The sequence below is a fragment of the Pollicipes pollicipes genome, unplaced genomic scaffold (genome assembly GCF_011947565.3).
Source record: "Pollicipes pollicipes isolate AB1234 unplaced genomic scaffold, Ppol_2.1 Scaffold_4881;HRSCAF=5763_pilon_pilon_pilon, whole genome shotgun sequence".
NCBI classification, from domain to species: Eukaryota; Metazoa; Arthropoda; class Thecostraca; order Pollicipedomorpha; family Pollicipedidae; genus Pollicipes; species Pollicipes pollicipes.
In genome coordinates, this window is record NW_023596576.1 from 14,454,997 (window position 1) to 14,475,580 (window position 20,584).

A 20,584-nucleotide genomic window follows, 5' to 3' on the forward strand; every position below is an offset into this window, starting at 1 on the left:
GGGCGCTGTCGCAGAGCGTCCCACGCCGGCGGACGAGCGCTAGCCGCCGCTCGGGACCGGGCGAGGCTGCGCGTGGCCTCCTTGCCGTGGTGTGCGCGGGCTGGGCTGTCGTCGAGATGCACGCCCGCAAATAGGTGCAAATATTTGTCAGAGCTTTCTTGTGCCTGATGTGTATGTGTAATGTGAAGAGATGGCTTCGTGATCAAGTAATGACTCTATAAGATGTTCGAACTGTAATGAGTGACACTGGAGCAATCTATTACCTTAAACATGCGCTGTGGTTGCCGTGAAAGCATTGTGGGGGCTTATGACTTTGTCTCGGTGTTGAATCAGTAGCCTTGCAATGTCATGGAGAAACAAGAGGGAGCACAGGCTTATGCGTAAGAGCACTCACATGCGCATGTGCACAAGTTTAGGCTATCGGAAGACACGACTACACATTTGGTGAAACTATGACTGTGATCAGCCTCACATGCGGCTGTCCTGGCTGAAGGCCGGACCAGCTGAGTTAAGGGACAATGCCGAGGTGTGCGATTGCCACATCTGCTAGAACACGCCATTGACTCAAATGTCATTGAGCCGTGTTCCTAAAGGGTTCGGTCTGTCAAAATTCACTGCGGTCATCACGTGCTGCACAAATCGCCGGCAAACCATAAATGCTAAGCTCACAATGCTTATATACCTCGGTTGCCTCGGTAGGCTTTCCATGCAAACCAAAATAACGTGACTGATAGAATGGTCTAACGGTATGTACACTTCAAGGATTACTCAACTCAACCTGGGACTGATTTCAGAACAGTAAAAGACATGAGTGAAAATATGTTCAATGGACAAGGCCATCCAGTGCAACTCCCTGCCTCTGATGCCAGCGCAAGTGTCGTTGGCGCTGCGATGGGTGAAAGTTAGGGGCATCAAGGCTTTTTGAAGATGGCATTCTCATGTAACGCGATCGACGTGATATTTTAGTGGTAAAATTGGGGAACATATCCGCGTCGCCAGTTGCGGCGCTCATGGGAAGCGGTGCAGGTAGCCTTTTTCTTCATCTTTTCCATCCCCTTTGCGACGCTGGTTAATTACGGAATGCGTAGGGACGAACTCAGTGGGCTCCTTAGATTAGGTTCCCGGGTGTTACATGGGGGTTTCATTCGCAGTATGCTGGATGTGACAAAAGGGCTGATCCATCTAAACCTTCATTAATGCATTGCTACGCTCACTTGTTTGCGTGCTGTAAACAATCTGTTCGAGCACTCGAGCCAAAGTCCTTGCGGCTGGGACTGACGATCAGCGTATGAACTATCAAGGCATAACGATGACTGTCAAGACATGACGACACATGACATCAACGTTCAGCTATCAAGACATAACGATAACTAAAGACATGACGACACATGACTACCAATATCAACGTATTTATGAGAACGCCGTTCTCAGAGATGCACGCCGCGGCTCCATTTGCTGAGCCCTTTCAAAGGACTGCACTCCCGCCAACGCGTCGTACTCAGCCTGAGGCGGTTGACTAATTAGAAGCAAGTCGGATCGGCGCGCGGCCGCGGTCGTCGGATCCCTCGCTGTCGTGTCCGCCCACGAGACGGCGCACTCGCGGCGAGCAGCCGTCCTTCAAGCTCGCTTCATCACCGATAGTGGCGCGCCGTCCTGAGGCCGGCCGGCCGGCTGTCGGCCGCAGAGCGCCGTGACGCGCCGCTGACACTCGTGGCGCGCCGAGACCGGTTCAACGCGCTTTGTTCCCCAGTTGCGGCGGCTCTGTTGACCGTGGGCGCGTTATTGGCGGTGGCTTGAGAGGGCCGCGGCACAAGGCGTGCGGGTCGCTGTTGACACTGCAGCTCGTGTTCGGTAACAATGCCACGATCCGCCGTCAGCCGGTGGGCCAGGGCGCGCCGCCGGCGGTGCCGACCACCTCTGCTGCCGCCGGCGGCCACGCACAATACCGTATACTGCAGACACGAGACGCTCCCTCAGTTAGCTATCTAGCAGAACCCAACCGCCGAGCACAATTCAAAGGGCACCAGGACTACTACGCGAAGCCTTGATTCTCTGCCCCGATGTGCAAGCATGCATGCCAGTTGCAGAGACATGTGGAGGTAGTGATATAGATACGTGGAGGTTGTGACATTACTGAAGGAGCATAAGAATATTATCCTGGTGCCGAATGACTAAAAGAGCGTTCAGCTTTTGCTATTATTATGTACTATGCGTTTAACGCGTTACTTAATGAAATATGTGAGCGGTAGCTGTAAAAGAAATCGTTGCCGAATCACCGCGGACAACGCCACCAGGTAAGCAAGGGTGGCATCCGCCCATCCTGCCGTCAGACAGGACTGGCAACCGGCCGTGCATATGTTTGTACCAGTCCTGAAACTTCAGGAGGCGCTTCGAAAGCCATGACAAGTCTGACGTCATGGTCAGCGACAGTGTTGCGGTTAGAAGTTCATCCCATGACCAGCGACGTAATGTCGTGCTGACCGAGAGAAGATTCCAGCCATGCGAGGGCTGGTGTGATCGGTCATTATATATTGACCGCGCACTCATAAAGGTAGGCTGAATGGTCGCAAGCCAGTGGCGGTCCCTGTCTCGGCCAAAAGAAACCATCACTGATTTCCAAGGAGGCCCCTGACCTGGACCAGGGGGGGGGGCCTGACAAGGTAAGGATCTTTCGTGACGGAAAACCAAGAAGGAACAATGCGATAGGATGCCCCCACCGCGTCCAAAGGTAGACCCTAGACGCATTTAAAGGCTGAGGTCCGTGGTGTCGCGTAACGGGAGTCAAGCGTCGTGCAAAACATTATCACTTTGCGGCACAGCATGAGGTCGTCTTTGGACGAGGTCTCGTCTTGACTCCAAGGCTGGTTTTCTTGCCCGTTAGGGCGGGAAGACAAACTTTGTACAAAAAACAAATGTAATATCGTACCTCCGAACCCTCCTGCATGCTGCCCACGTCATGCCGTGCTGCGCTGCCACCTGGATCGCGTGACCCAGGCGGCTGACCTTGCTTCGGGTCGAGGCGCGCGGTGTCACCCGCTCTGTCGGGTCAGCCGGGAACGTGGACAAGGTGACGCGTCACCTTCTTTGGGGCTTGTTTGCTAAGTGACTGATCGCATTCTTTTTTTATCGTTCCGTTTTCGGCATTGAAGTTTGTACATCGACTCAGGCCTGCTGAATACTACAGCACGTAACTTCGTCCTCGTCAATATTCCTACGAAAATATGCACGCGTAATCAAGCAATGTCGTGCAAAGCAGTTTCAGGCATAATTGATCCCATCTATCATCAGTGCGCACGGGAACACGCTGGAATAAATACGCGCCCACTGAACCTGAGGAGGGGCCTCGCGGTGGCGGCCCACCATTAATTCTGACCGCCTGTAAGTCCACAAAGCTCGTTACCCACCAATGACCGCCATCAAAAGAGGGACTACACGATGACTTGTCGCGATAAGGCAGAGACCGTGACTTGTGTCGCAAAAGTTGGGTGACCACGGAGGCTTCCGTGATAAAATGCCTGTCCATCCTTCAAAAAGTTAGGGCGCCTCTCGTGGTACCGTCCCTATGATTAATACAGGAAAGAAAGACCTTTACTCATGAGGATGAGGACAGCTTGAAATCGAGCATTGCCGATATAATCGTTGTTTAGCATTACAATGCCGTTTTAGCATTACCTCCTAGTGTACTGAAGCCCGTTAACCCAATATAAAACTCACAATCCCCGATGTCTACATATAATTACCGCAGCAGTAGCGATTTGGTGTCATCTCGTATACAAGCATTTCACGCTTAGGTAAGTAGGAGCAGGCAGTATGGCAAGACAGACAGACAATAATGCAGGCTTCACACCTTTCGTCTGATGAGCTGTTCGAGATAAAAAATATTCGCTCCCAATCACGTGCTCAGTAGCCGTTAGGAAAGCTTTATGGAGGTGCGGGGTCCGTACCGTTTCTGTTTCGGGCGCCTGGTCCCGCAACCGATCTTGACCAAGTCCTGTTTGGTTACGAAGACCTCACAAGGAGTCCTTCATTTCGATTGGTTTTATTTAGGTAGGAAGTCCTGAACTGAATTCTGGTACTGAAACAGTCCGATAATGTATGCTGGAAAGGCTCAGACATCATAAGCAGTGTGCGTCTCGTAATTCTTGTGCGGAAGATTCGTCGCCATTTTACATGGTGCCGCGTCGTAAAGAATTGGGCCGACCGTAATGTATGAGTTATGCGCATAAATTTGCGGCTTCTCCCAGTGGTTTATATGCATTCGTTTTATCTCCTGGGCGTTCGTCCCTATCGCTGTAATATTTCTGCAAAATTTTGGCTTTGCCATTAGCCAAATGAGAACATTAAAGCATATATGAATAGGGCACAAATGCCGGTGGCATTTTGAAATATAGCAGTACGCATGATCCAATGTGCCGTCGATATCAGGTATAGTATGTATTGCAGGAGTGGCAATATTTCCGCTACACCCCGTCCGTTCTGGCCGAAAAGATGTTTTTCAATACAAATATTCACCTTGTTCTGGGAACGAATACGAGAAGCGTTTTGGTACAAAGAATCCCTTAAACCACGATTGGTAGCTATGCAGGTCTCCAGTGCCTCGCTATTTTTTCTTTATGCACGCGTGTTTGTTGGATGACAGCGCTGTCTCGTATTTGCATTAAACTTTTCTTCTGCTTTACTGTGATGCAATTTGCAGTCTGCCTCGTCTATGTTGTGTCAGCAAAGATATATCACGAACTTTCAAACAAGTGGAGGGCACACGGTCATCATCACCTTAACGCTTTATTAGCGTCCGCCTTCTAAGAAGTGGCTGTTGGTGGGTGGTTGGACCGCCGTCACGAGGGCTCTGCCACCCTGTGCCTGGCGTCGGCCTGGCTCCGGTCCGCCCGCGCACGTCGTGGTAGAGGGCGATGCGGTGGCGCGCTGCTGACCGGCGTGACGTCACTGGTTTCAGACGAAGAGGAGGAGGTACAGCCGCGCGTGACGCAGCTGACCACGCAGCACAAGAACGCCATCCGCGCCCTGAGAAAGGTCAGGGGTGATGCCGGCTCCGGCCGGTGCTCAGACCCCGGCCGGCTGTCCGAGGTTCAGAGGACGCGCTTTATCTTCATTAGTGGATCTGTGATTACTCGGAAAAACGGAATTGCCTCGTTTTCTTTTGCTGGAACGAGCTTCTTATTGATAGATACATACTCTCAAAGCCTTGCAGAAATGTTTTTCTGGAACCTTTTATCTGGCCAAGACGAAATATTATGATCACCGGAGATCTACTTACGTAAACGAATGAAAAAGTGCTTCGCAGTGCCACTCTCCGAGTATTGTCATCTTCATATCTCATATCTTATGTAGTGTAGTCAGAATAGGTTACTAACATGACTTTTCTCGTTCCTCTAAGACGAAGACCTCTCATGGGACGAAGTCTAAGACCTTTATGAGTTGTAAATGAACGGTGCATGCTTCATGCAATTCAGAGGTCCTTCGTGTTAGCGCATACATGCAATATACACAATCATGTATATATATATATATATATATATATATATATATATATATTATGTATACTACGGAGTTTGCAGTCGTGTTTCATGTCGCAATAACCATAACTGAAGAGATACACTGTCTGTCACACACATACACACACACACACCACACACACACACACACACACACACACACACACACACACACACACCACACACACACACACACACACACACACACACACACACACACACACACACACACACACACACACCACACACACACACACACACACACACACACCACGCACACACACCACACACACACACACACCCACACACACACACACACACACCCACACACACACACACCACACACACCACACACGCACACACACACCCACACACCACCGTTCAAGAGAACACCATGCATCGTTTTACTTTTAGAACAATGGGGATGTTGTGCCCTGTGTGCGGTTCAACGATCTGGATTAATGCTCTCAATGTGGACTCAAAGTCAGGGCCCTGGCGACTGAATCACAAGAAGAGCACGGTTCGTTGAAATTGTACAAGTCTTTTATGCGGTTTGATGAACCGGCTGAATAGCCATCGTGCGCTGCCCACCTCGTCGCTAATCTCCCAGCAGACATGCCGTGGAAGGAAATATAAGTACATCTTTCAACAGACGTGCGAATAGACATAGGATCTTTGCTAAGTCCTTCAAGAACTGCGAACGACCTCAGGTGTTTCCTAGACGACATGCCACCTATGTCTCCGACAAATGAGACCAACATGATTATGTTCGGTACAAATAACCGATGTCTTAATTTTGGCCGCCTCAGCTCAGAATAACGAAAGGCCCTGAACGCTCTTAGAACACGTAGTTGAAGCTCAAGGACTGGCTGTTTGAAGAGGCTGACAAAGTATGATGCTTAAGCACGTATAGCTGTGTAAACTGATCGCCTGCACTGTCACTCAGATTGTCATTCATTGGGCTCTAGCATGTTGTGTTCGTGCTGGTTCACTCAAGGTATAAGATAGAATGGAAGATGTACGTACGCGCGTTACGCGCCAGGAATTTCAATATTTTTTTTTGCAAATTTTAACACGTTGCACGTGGGTCGTGCACACAGTCTGGTCTGTCAGGTATATTGGCCTGGATCTCAAAAATGGCTCCCACACCCGTCGCTGCAACTATGTAAAATCATATTTTTATCTATCTGATAATCACTCGTAAATATAGCATTTCTTCTTTTCTTAATGAAGGAAGAAACTGATTTTCCTTCGGCTCTTATAGATGCGCTGGTCGCGAGCATAGTTTTTCAAGAAAACACGTTCAAGTGACAATCAAGTTCCACATGCTGCTCGAAGTCTCTCACCAGTCCTACATACTTGTATGCAAGCCTTCGGACCTGAACGTCCATCATATGAAACCGTCCAGAAGATGCGAATATATTTTATACAGAGAGATGGAGCGCCCAAGATGGCCCACGTACCGCGCGCCTAATCTTCATGGTTACATCAGAGACGGTCCAAAAAGTGGGCGGCCTTTCGTAGTAGTAGATAGACTCCACAACCACTAGATGCGAATGCACCAAGAAGAACGTCCCAGCTCCGATGACCACCATGATTTGAGCATTGTGCTAATTATATTTTATATGCGCTATTTGTTATCAATCAGTTATTATTTTGTACTTTGTATATAGTATATGTTTTAGTTGTTATCAGTCCTTTACTTATCTGTGAAGGTGCGAATCATGCAGCACATAAGCTAGTCGTATTGTAACAGCATCATAGCAATCATAAAACTTATACACGTTTAGCCAAAAAGGCCAGATTTCAGGTAATATCTTTATCATATCAATAACATTTTTGCTCTAAACCGTGTACGGTATGTGTTTGTCTTGTTTACTTCCACTTTATCACTAATGGAAGCCGCTATACTCACACGTTCAAAGCTCTAATCTTCAGATACATTAAATGGCAAGATGTGACAATGTTTGCCGGCCGCTGGTGTCACACAGGGATCAATTCAGCCAAGCCCCAGCGGTCCTAGACCCATTCATAAAGGGTCTTTTGGCAGGGCCGTTGTGTGCCATTGTTATGCATCCAAGACGCTGTGGTGGTCAATGAAAAGATCATTCAATGCTTGACTCTTTTCTACGTTATGTCATTTTTTGGATGTGGATCGAAAATGGGCTCCTCCAACTAATGCGGTGTGTATTAGATTTTTAGATGACCCCTTCCTTTTCGAGAAGTACCTTACCTGAAGTCTGTAACCCACTACCTTCAATGCCTTTACAAACCTCGTTAAGGAGATATGAACTGACCAAATAAGGTTAACTAAAGAAGTCAGGTTATTGTCCCCGAGTTATGTCTTCTTTCTTCAATACTGAGCTTATTTCAACGGAAAACCATTGCCAATGAATACCGTTATAACACAAATGTGATGCATCATTTGAAACGGGCAATTTTGAAAAGGTTTGTGATGTGTACGAAAGACATTGGTTAGCTATTTTTATGTTAATGATTTCTGGAACATTTGTGCCTTTTTATTTTTCATAAGGCCTGCGCTCTCTGCCCAGTAAGATGTCTCCACGACATGACCATTGAACACGAATCAAACCCCAGAATGATCCACACCTGCTAACGTCTTGCAAATGTCCGTGTGTTGCCCTGAGCGCGGGACAGAGGCCTGCGTCTCTAGTGCCTAGACCACAAGGATCGCGTGAAAGACAACCAATCTAATGTCCGAAAATGTTCAAAGATACTGTCCAGATAGCGCGTGTTTAGCCTATTTTTAGTATACGTGCTAGCGCTTTTAAAATTAGTTTTTTCAGGTGAAGCACCCTGTAGCTGACTAGTATGTTTTGCAGTCTGCCGTTTTTCTGTTGAGGGCTGTCGTCTTCCAGTGCAGCAACAGGATGCAATGACCCATAATGATTCGTGCTAAGCCTGTTAGAACTCTGTGTTACCACCATTTTGTATTTCCACCCTTCACGAGTTGGGGGGGGGGGGGGGGGGGGGGAGACGTGAGACAATAGCGTAGCTAGGATTTCGTCCAGGAGGGAGCCAAATAGGGTCGGGTTTGTTCCTGCAAACGGACGGACCATTTAGCCTCGGGATCCCATTTTGATGCCTCGAGGCCCTTTTATGTTTGGAAGTTTTACGGTGTTTTACAACGGCCTCAAGGGCTCCACCGCCTCCATGAGGCCATGGTCCCAATGGGTCCCTTGGTATTCTTTACTCATCTGTCCTGGAGGGGTTGGCTACAAAATGGTGCTAACGCGGAATCAACCTCAAGCTGAGAACATGTCTCGTGATAAGTGCATCGCTGTCATGACACGTCTTTAAGGTTCTGCTGCGCTGCAAGCCTGCCAGCCGCCACCGCTGGAAGTCTGACCTTCGCTAATGGTTGACATTGACTCACCCTTTTATCTGCTAGATAAAGTTTTTCGTAGCACGCCGGAGGTTTCGGGAGGCGCTTAAGCCCTACGACGTTAAGACGTGATTGAACAGTACAGCGTCGGACACGTGGACCTTATCAGCAGGGTCAAGGCTCTCCACGCCAGGTAGTGACATCTGTGCATGACCGGATGTACTTCGGTTGTCGTTGCACGCTGCAGTAGGTGTCGCTCTAACTCTTCTGTCCGTTTTCAGTCAAAGCTGGGTCTGTCTGCTCGTGTGTCGTGCTGTTTGGCGGAGTCTGTGTGGCCCATGTGCCTTCATCACACACTATCTCCCTCCTCTTCCTCGCCTGTCTCCGATGAGATCCGGCGTGCGTTGACCTTCACTCGCGCTGTTTGTACAGATAAAATTCTTAGTGGCTAAAAAGAAGTTTAAGGAGGCTCTGAAGCCGTACGATGTGAAGGATGTCATTGAGCAACTACTCCCAGGGGGCCACACAGATCTGCTGGGCCCGCGTTCGGGCGCTGCATGTCAGGTAACCGCACGGGCGCACTGTGGGCCCAGCGAGACCCGGCACGTGGCCCCGAAGGAGGGGGGGGGGGGGGGCGTAACTCTACAGAGTTCTCCTTCCACGAGATTATTCGCAACCGCTGAGCCAGGCACGGTCCCCGTGGTTAGGGTTTACGCTTACATGCAGTTAGGGCTAGGTCTCATTGTCTTGTTGCCTGCAACCTTCGACTCGTAGTATTATGTGTCCAGGAAACATTGTCCTTTGCCAGTGCCTAAAATATTAGGTTTGGCCCATACAAGTAATGCCATATAGTTCACTGACGCCTTTAAAACAGTCTTTTGCGCTTTCTTTGAAAATTTAACGGCTTTCGAAATGAAAAAAACATCAAAGCCGCCATACTGCCGTAACCCATAACATGGTCGAACAGTCTTGTCAAAGAAAGATCGGAAAGAGCCGCGCAAAGCTTGGTGGAGCTTGATCAACAATGCCGGCTGTTCTTGACACAATGGCGTTTCTTCTCCGGAATAAGTGAAGCAATCACGGTACCAGACATGACATAATTCGGCTGGCTTGAGCGCATTCGTCGCATTAGAACGTGAACCCAAATTTATGGATGCCGGAAATTAGTTTTCACTGAAGACAAACGGCGCATACATCTCTCACCGAATGTGTGTTTGGAAGGGTTGAAAATGGGTCATTCCGAAGTCGCGTTCGGACATACACCCCAAATACTAAATGCTTCTACTTTTCACACGTTCAGTGATGAGCTTACGTCTAAATAACACAGTCTTGTTGCATGCTGAAAGCGATTGATATAAGCATATTCCCGTTTTGGTCAATGACTTATAGAGCCGTCAAGAGACCGGTGTTTTTCGGCCATATCCTTTAAATGGCACATGGGATTGGTTTACAAATTTATTCCGACTATGCAGTGTCCCTTGTAGCCGATAGTTCCTTAAACCTTAATTCCTCTTGACGTAGAAGTCGCAGAAAGCATACAAATGCTATGTTCAGATAGTGCTGTCGCCGAGTCAAGAAGAAAACTATGCTGTGCGTCTCAGGTCATAACTGATAAAAAAGTGCATTAACCAAATCGTCACGTTTGTTTCAAAGCCAGATAAAGACATTAACGGCTACAGGTTTTGATATGTTGCAATGCTTTGCACTGCATGCTAATGTATGGTGCAAGAGGTCGACCGAAGGAGCACATGATGCAGGTGTAAGTCGTGGTCAGGAGCAGGGGAATGCACTATGATACTTCAGCCACCCCTTCAAGCTCTTCGCTTCCACCCGCGTCGAATTCAACTAGGTCCCACGGATCACCGAATACCCATAGCAACGCTGCAACTACCGGGTCCCCATCCCGAGAAACGGACATCTCGGCAGAGTCTTACCGGTCCCAGCTGTAATTTGCCCACTGGTGTGTTCGTATTTTACGTTTGAGAGTCGAGCTCTGGCAAGGCAAACATTGATGGCTCGCTGGTACTGAATCGCGCGGTTTAGGATGTCAATAGCTTTATTAGCCCAACGGCAAACCAAACGGTCCAGCCTAGGCCGCACTGCCACGTACGGAGAGTAAGGGTGAGCTCCAGCTACCGCGCATGGTGAGTCAGGGTGAGCTCCAGCTACCACATGTGGTGAACTAGGAGTTACAGCTGCCATGTGTGGTGAGCCAGAAGGAGTTCCAGCTGCCGTGTGTAGTGAGTCGGGGTGAACTCCAGCTGTCATGTGTGGTGAGTCGGAGTGAACTCCAGCTGCCATGTGTGTTGAGTCGGATGATCTCCAGCTGCCATGTGTGGTGAGTCGGGGTGATCTCCAGCCGTCATGTGGGGTGAGTTAAGTTCAGCTCCAGCTGCCACGTGTGCTGAGCCGGTGTGAGCTCCAGCTGCCCGCTGTGGCGAGCAGGGAAGAGTTCCAGCACCCTGGTCGCGGACCATGGGTATTTGGCAGCTGCCTCAGCACTTAAGCGAATTGACGAGGACGCGCGACTGCATAAGTATCCAATCCTACCCAATATTCTGTATCGTTGAGCTTTCAGCTGTGCATGAAACTTCAAGGCTAGGTGTTAACCTCTTCTGCTGCAGCATGGCTTTGCCTGGGAATTAGTCGCATGAGTTGGTGTGGACGGCTGTGTCATTGTGGCGCCACTCGTGGGAACAAATGATCCCAGGACTTGCAACCCTGATGGGACTATGTGGGTCCTGATCCTTGATGGGTTCTTGTTGCACTGCTCCTTTCTGTGCCGCTTGAAAGCTTCGTGAAGTCGTGCGTTGCGGATTAATACGATGCCGTTCTTGGTACTCATGCCACTGAAATGTGCTAAAGTCATTTCAATAGTTTAAGATCAGTCGAGTTTAATATTACGTTTTACGATACATCAGAATGATTTGTCCTAGCGTGTTGCAGCGTGCTGGCTACGGATGACAATTTTACACTCATGCTGATGTCCACAGCTTCCAAGTCATCAAACCATGCAGAAAATAACTTGGGTTTCATGCCACGCTTGCCGTGTAAAAAAAACCCAACGCCAAACCGCAAGGGTCAGGGTTTTGGGGGTTTTTGACTGCTCTACACGTAACTACGACACCTTTTAAGTGGCTCACAAGTGTTCAAGAGTTGAGTTGAGCTCAGAGTTGTAACGGCCCGTTTACCCGTTCCCTGACGCGATGGCGGCCCTGCTATGACGCGACTCGAGGCAACCCGGCCAGGATCTGGTAATCCGTGAGGTACAATGCGTTGTCGATGCTCTTTATGCATGAAGTGTGCTTTCACAGACTGGACGTCATTCTGGGAAAGCAAGGATCAAAAGCGAGAGATGTGTACGACTCCAAAATCAGTTTGGCTTCCAGAGTGGTGAAGGTTGAACGACAGGTGAGAGGCGTGTGGTCCTTGATAGATCGTAGTGGGTCTAGTTGTCCGCACATTATAACGCCAATACTTAAGTCGAGCGATGCTTTCCCTCCAACCAGCAAAATGCTTGGGAAAAGGTGGGAAAAGCTGGGAATTTTTTGGGAAGCTACAGGTTTCCCAACCGCTTGAGGAATTTTTGCGGCTTTCTAGGCTTTCTCCCGGTCGAAGCCGTGCCATCAGCCATCCCCTGCGAAAATGTGCTATGAACCTCCCCGACCGTCAGATTCCGGATCTGCCTGGGAGACCATTTTTGAGTGTGCGACCGCTGTGGGCAGATCCGTGATCTCTCGGGATTCTCTGACCGACCGTTTGGGGAATGGCCAACAAATCTCCATCGGAATCTCGGACATTGCTCAGTGGGTCACTGGTATAGGCAGCGGCGGTAACGTCTGAGCAAGCGTTTGGGCAAATATTGGAGACGGTGCGGATCAGTTGTGGAAGAGGAGGGGGGGGGGGGGGGGGCATTCCATCCAAATTGTTTCTCATTCGGAGCTGGTCCACGTATTCCCATCCGCTAAATTGGGGAAAGGTAGGGATATCTCGGCTAGGATCAGACCGAAATTGCTGGCTGGATCATCACCAGCTACAAATGGCTACCGTTGTCACCACTAGCTTCTGTAACGGCCCACTAGCTCCACGGATGTTACCGAAGTGGGTCGTGGCGCATCTACATGCTTCCAACATTGTATATTTGGCATGCGGACAGCGTTGTCCGTGTGAAGGGCTGGCTGTGCAGTGTCAAACAACTTTGCACGTTGAAACAATGATTTAGCGTGCAGTTGTGACGCTGGACAAGCTACAAAGAGCATTGGTAGAGGAACAACGCTTGGTCTACGGGTGAGCACGTTCAAAAAAGGTACTCATGCGTTGATACTTGTCTGACATTAGACTGTGTTACAGATGACAGCGACCAAAATTGACTTATAAAACTGCGTCCCCGACGTTGCCTCATGCCGCCGGTTCACCCAGCCGAACTCCGGCAGGTGGAGGACATCGAAACCAAGCTGGACCAGCTGCTGGAGATGTACGTGGAGGACCGGCGGCGCCTGCAGGCGGTGCTGCCGACGTCGCCGCCGCCGCAGCCGCCGGCCGACCGGCCCGAGCAGCTGCCCTCGCCGACCGCCAGCCCGCCCGGGCAGCCGCCATCCTGCTTCCCGCTGCCCGGGCCCATGCCCAAGTCGATCCTGGTGGACAAGCAAGCGTCAGAGCCCACCACGCCCATCTACAAGCAGCAGCGGCTGCCGCTCATCGCACGCGGCAACAGCGACGTGGCGCAACGGGTCAAGAAGAAGGTCACGCTCAGGTCAGTGCTGCCCCCCCCCCCCGCTGGACGCCCTAGCGATGACTCGCTCAGGCTGCAGTGGGACCGGCGGTCTTCGGCTGTCGCTAGTTTAGGACAGGGCTGCAAGTGTCTGCTTTCAGGTCCGTTGACCTCTGGGGGATTGTTTGCGTGGTAGGAAAAGGTACGAGTCGATTTCCGAATGTCTACAGATGCTCTTATGGCTTGCATAAAGGGCTCACTGATAGGCTCCCCGAGGCTTATGACGTTCACGAGGCTCATGAGGCTCATCCATCTTGCCCTGAAAGTTACTTTTTGATGTTCTGTGCAGGAAAAAAACTGCAACGTAAATGCTCGTTTACTGTTCAAGGTTAAGCTCGAAGATGCGCTGGTGGAACAGTTTCTGGATTCAGTATGTCATGCTACTGTCCGTAATCAAGACTACTGACTTGCTCTACAAAACTAAAAACAGAGGCATAAGTGACCTTAGGGACGGGACCAACCGTACATAAAGTGAGAGATCATGGGGAAAACTTGTCTGCCTTCTCAGCTTTCAGAGCGAAAGGGTGGAGGGAAGAAAACTTGTTGACAGGTACGGGTTGGGCCGTTGGCAGCACACAACCGACTAGACCACGCTCAAACGGCAGCGGTAAAGCTAAATCTGTAAATGAAAAAAAAATGTGAGCAGCCGTAGCAAAGTGCGCACTGAAATCCAGGCACACCGTATAAACTTGGTTCTCCTGATCAAAACAATCTGTTACAAACGTTTATACGCTATATTATATATATATATATATATATATATATATATATATATATATATATATAGTAACATCAGCGCCAGTGTCTTAACACGCGCTCGGGTGGGGGTCAACTTGACCCCCTCGAAGATTTTTCCAGAATGGTTTCCGAACGGCGAGGTGTAGCCGCGCTAAATTCTGCACAGCTGTAGACAATTGAATAGTGGATCGTTTGGCATCAAAAATATAGATGTACCTTGTAAGGTCGCTGATCTATAGCAGGTCAAAGTCAGGCCATGGTTTCAGCGAAGGCGATTTCTGGGGAATCCTTCAACCTGATCCAACAAGGGAGTGTTCAGACGAAGCCATATATTTCTGAGATGCTTTCTTATGCGACACAACAGTTGAATGAGCAAATAACATTGACCTAAGGTCAGGTGTGAAGGTTACACCAAGGTCAAAACCAACCTGTTTTGCTATTCTAGGGCCTGCTGATAGTTTCTGATGCTCATTTCGAATTTATTGATGGCGGGAACCGCATTATATATCTTCGATGAACTTCTTGGAGGTCAGAATAAAGTCATTGACCTAAGATGACCCAGGCCAATATTTTGTTTAAGAAACATACTGTCTAGCGTAATCTCTGTCGCTTAGTGAAATGCAAAACTCAAAGCAATCTTGTCATGATTTTGGTCACATTGACCTTCAAAAGGTCAAACAATTTCACTGACCTTGAATGAGCTTGTGACCTTTTGCTTAGAAACGGTTTATTCTACGTTCTGGGGGCTTTTTGGAAGACCAACCTGTAATTTAATCTTGTTTGACCTTTTTGACCCGAAGATCATGACCTAGGAATCTGGAACTTTGACCTAAGTGAGTTCACGTACAGGTCAAGACACCCTGTAAATTTGGTGTCTCTTGATTTCTTAATTCCCGAGATCTCAGGGGGGGGGGGGTTCAAATTGACCCCCCACCCGAGCGAAGGTATCTGGGCTGCCACCCGGGCGCGTGCATTTTCTGCCAATAAATCATCTCTCATATTTGTGGCTATAATTGATTCTTGGGCATTGCAGACCAACCAAGTAAGACTAGCTGGTCAACAGCTTTCTTCTTTATCTTTGCAAGTTGATTTTAAAGATGGAGACAATGCCTGCTCTTTTTCAGTCAAGGGGAATCTTGGCTTGAGAAGTGACTAAGACCTATGCCGCTAAGTAGCGATGAAAACTCTTTTTCAGATTGTCTTAATATTTAACAGCAACATCAGGCCCCTCTGACTGATTTGGATCTATTTTACTGCTGTGTTTAAAAAGAGAGTGAACTGCTCTCAATATTATTATCTTTAAGTGTGCGGTGTGTAATATGCAAGGGGCTTAAAGTTGTTACTGATTTAGGTGGCTTGCTGGTTTCACCTGCAATATGTTTATCTTAATTGACTGATTTTCCATTCATTTCCAGAAATTCACGTTTTCCGACTTTTTACTTCGTGTATAAAACCTGAAAAAGTTTTCTCTTAAGATTGCAAGGTAGCTAAATCGAGTTTCTCCTCTGTTTTTGCTGCTCAATATTTCATGCACCCACCATCATTAACTTTTCAATACATTCCCTTGCTCCTATCTGTGCGTGTTCCTTCACTGCTCCTAAAATCAAGCTTTATACCTAAAAGGGGCAAAAAAATCGGCTGGCGATGCAGTTTTTGCAAGTAAATATTCCGCAACATATAACACGAGGCTTCAAACCCCACACAGTCACTCAGATCATGTGCTTTACCAGACTGAGAGTGTGATAAGGAGCTGCGAGGTTCTGCTTCCGCGATAAGTTACGGCTGGCATACCCGACGGCATATCAGCGCCCTGACAGCTTTTGCCGTCCCGGATCAGCGAGGAGCGTTGGCTGCGGTGTACTGATGGCACGGAGTGGGGGCCAGATCTATCGCGGCAAAACTGAGACGCTGTTCTGCAGCTAACAGCTGACCGGGCGCCAACTGCCGGAGATCTCTTTTCCACCGAACTGCAGTTCGCTCGGGAAGGCAGCAACACTATCCCGCATCTGTCACTAATAAACATCTCACGAGCGTCAGATCTCGCTGCGCCTCACAGCATCTCCGAAATAATGGCAGCAGGCTGGAACACGTTCGGCACTGAAGGGTGGGAACATCCCCACATATCGTATGTTTGCTTTCGCATTTTTCCAGTGGCCTGCAAAGAATATTTGAAGGACGTGACATCGAACATCATATCATCAATAAAATCCGTTGGGCCGCGTGGGACGGGCGGGGCGGTAACTGACGTAAATCATGTAAATGATCATGCATTTGGTGCAGATCTAGATGTACCGTTATGTAGATAATCACAAAACACAAACAGATGGGATGAGGTGTTTTTCTAAGCCCGTACAAATAAGCCTAATCATGCACTGATGCTAAGCTTTCGCGCACAAACACGCAAATCATTTTGTTTGAACATTTCTACAAGATGGCGAGGGTGGTGCCAAGCATTCCAGCTGAAGGTCTCATATCATACTGCACTTTAATTGTTCATTATTGGCTGGCATTAGGGCTGACAAGGCTCGGCAATTGTAATCGGCGAAGCCCATGAATTTGGGATGGCTTGCGCTCTCAGTGGCGGTGAGCAAAGCATCGAGCTCCACACAGATGCTTTGGGTGACATTGGTCACCATGAGCTGGCTTATACGCCTGGGTCTTCTTAATGACTCATTCTTTCTTTCTCACAACACAGCATGCTGTATTTCAGGCCGGATTAAGAAAAAGGTGACGTTTGCCGACTTCCGGTCTGTAACTGGCGCAACCTATGGATCAGAGAGTGCTAAACTGCCTAATGGTTGCTAGGTGCCGGTTTCGCCCAGGCCCTGGCAGCTATCTTTGTCTTTACTCCTTTTGGCTGTCGAGATATCATATCCATGTCGTGAAGAAGAAAACAACTAAAACGGGGCAGATCCATAGTTTGCGCACGATGGCGCGTGAGTTTACAAACATTGGTCTAATATTCTGCTGATGCCATTTTCTGTGCTCCCCTCCGTGAGGATGCGTTGGTCTCATGTCGCTGCTCTCCTTGGCCGCCGAGATAAGGGCCTGTTTGCCACCCACTTTCAGCATGGATTTAATAATCTACTCTATCCATGCCGATCAAATGGAGAAGAAATATTGTGCTAATGTTATAATGCTACAGGAAAGCGCCGCTTGGCCAAACAGCTCGCACGGAAACGTCTTGACACTATTGCGGCGCATCTCACGGAATTGTGCGACTTATCGTTGATAAAATACATGGCTATACGATTAGCGTGTGCAAAAAAGTCGCTACAAGCGTAATTGTACGAGCCACGTATGCCGAAGCTACCAAGTTCCCGGGTAGTTATAAGTATGACTTACTTAACCTGCGTTCTCGCTGTTAATGACTGTATAAGCTGGAGAGCGCCGGCGTCCCCCACGGATCTCACGCGTCCACCCCATCCCCACTCCCTCCAAACGCATGCCCCGCAACTCAAGACCCCAGAAATCACGGTGACACAATCGCGGTGGTAGGATCTCGCACATTTTGCGTCTCCCTATGTCGTCATGATTTGATCCTGGCTTGAATACGTATGCCATGTCTCTGCATGTACACACATTTCCTGCAGCTTCGCACATATCTCCACATCTACCGCGCCTTCCACACGCGCGTCTAAAACATCCCCCTGAAAGACAGTGGTGGCCGACGGCCGGCGGCAGAGCAGCCTCTCATCCAGGCCGGGGCGGCCTCCCATCCAGACTGGTGCGGCCCCTCACCCAGACCGGTGCAGCTCCCCATCCAGACCGGTGCGGCCTCCCATTCAGACTGGTGCGGCCCCCTACCGGTGCGGCCCGCCATCCAGGCCGCGGTGCGGCACGGTGAGGTGTACCGAGGGCGACGCGCGACACACCTGCGGGGACGTGCGCCACTCGGCCTTCTCCGCGCCTCTCACCCGCACCTCGACGCCACTGATAGGTCGTCGATCTATTGACAAAGATACTGCGGCGATCGTAACTTGAAGGAGCGTGGCAGCCACCTGCGGTCACAGCTCAGCGATGTGGCCGTGGGGTTACCAAAAGTGTTGCTCTTCGCTGCTCGTCTTGGAAACCAGACGCACCGGTTTCGATCTCCCGCGGTGCCTGCCCTATCTTCTTCTGTGACGGGCAGACGACGCCACACGACCTCAACATCTGGGTGCTTCGTAGAGCCCCAATGAAGATAGTGTGGCTGCGGCCGCCGCCGGCGACAGTCCCGGCAGGCGGACCGGCGCAGAGCGCATCAGGCGCGCGCGACGCGAGCCGGGGCACGATGCGGCAGCTGGGTCAGGTCGCGACGATGCTGTGGTGTCTTGCATCGCATCTGTGCCGATGTGACGTGGGGCGGTGGACTCGGCGCGACCAGTGCGGTCGGGCGGTCATGGCGCGGGTCAGGCCAGTCACCTGCCACAGACAGAGGCGCAATCCCCATTATACGCTGACGTAGTTGTTAACTGCATTAGCGAGGAACGTTATTTTAAGCGATGACAGAAGTAATGGCCACCACTTCTGCTATGGTTTCGATAAAGACATGTGCCGAATATCAACCCTGCTATTTCTATCATCCTGGTTTTTCTCCAAGGAATAAGGTTATTACTCATGCCTTATTTGCACCGACGGTCAGACTGTCCGCAATCATATCCCGCGGCCTTTCAGTCCGTCACGACTGCCAATGCCCTCGGTCTATTGTACGTGCTTTGCGCAGCACATCAACTTGGAAGCCTGGGGCGTGGCAAAGGTCGGAGAGCTTTGATGTACTCGTACCCATCAAGTTCTGATATTGGCCCAGTTTCGTAATTCCGTTGGTATGAATTCTACGTAATCTTTACCAGCAGACACGGGTTGTTACCATGCGACTGATTAAAAGTGCTGCGGCTGGTGTTGTCTGAAAAGTGCAGGGCTTAAACCCATACATTGATGCCGCTACTTCACCATTTCTCATTGCGGTGTCTTAATCGCGCTCGTATATCACATCTGTCTGCGCCTTACTTGTAACACTTTTGAAAGGTCACCACTTCGTGACCCATGCCCGGGCTGGCGCAGCGCCCTCCCTTTTCCAATAGCTTCCTCCAGACTTTTTGGGAATCCGGATGACATCTGGGCCAGCTAAAGTTGGAACCTCCTGCACCTAATCTGAAAGTTTTACATTCATGCCAGGTGAGGTTGTCAAGATATGGCCTCATTTCGAAGGTTCACTACCGAGAGGCGGACCGCACCCATTAGGCGACACTGAGACCCTGCCTCCGTCGCTGTCTTGCCAGCATTGGGCGACACTGAGACCCTGCCTCCGTCGTGTCTGCCAGCATTGGGCGACACTAGACCTGCCTCCGTGCTGTCTGCCAGCATTGGGCGACACTAGACCCTGCCTCCACGCTGTCTGCCAGCATTGGCGACACTGAGACCCTGCCTCCGTCGCTGTCCTGCCAGCATTGAGCGGCAGAGAACTGACTCCGCCGCTTCTCGCCAGCATGGGCGACACTGAGAAAGTGACTCCACCGCTGTCTAGCCAGCTGATTTTGGAAGTGTGTCAGTTAAGTATTTAATGGCAACCACGAATGGCGGAACCTTTGTCTGCGTCATCCAAGGCTCAGCTCACGTATCGCCACATCTGGAGCGAACGTCAAACTAGTCCACGAGTTCGTTATATCACGTGCCAAAAGCATCAATACATGTCAATGGTAACGCAAGGGTCACGTAAGTGAAGGTCACGCTAGGCAACGCCTCATAACTTTTCCGAAAGCAAATAGTGTGAAATACTTGAAAATGCACGATGGTCTTGTTAGCATTGTGGTATAGCGATTGATTCGCCACCAGCTGATGCGATCCCGTGGATCAGCCAAGCGAATAACTCAGCAAAGCTAATGGAGTCGCAGATGCCAACTTCATTTCAGATTTGCTGCTAGGCACGTCGGATATCTGAAACAAGGCAGACGAGTATTGGCTGTTGGCGATCTGGTGGCTTTTGCCGTGGAAACGTAGCCACTTTTCCTGCCTGCCGAATATATAGGTATTTTCATGTACAGATATATATATATATACATACATATATATTCTACATATATATATATATATATATATATATATATATAAAGGTCTAGGTATATTAATTGTATAGGTGTATGCAGGTTCCTACCTCTATGATGGGAGTGATGAATTATCATATGGCGAAAAAACGGTATAAAATATCTGAAACATACTTTTATTTATTTTCTATAT

General features: G+C 49.4%; 1 pseudogene; it reads left to right on the forward strand.

Moving 5' to 3' along the window:
* LOC119100019 (potassium voltage-gated channel subfamily KQT member 5-like) overlaps positions 1-20,584 on the forward strand; it is a 106,764-nt pseudogene that overhangs the window by 41,300 nt on the left and 44,880 nt on the right.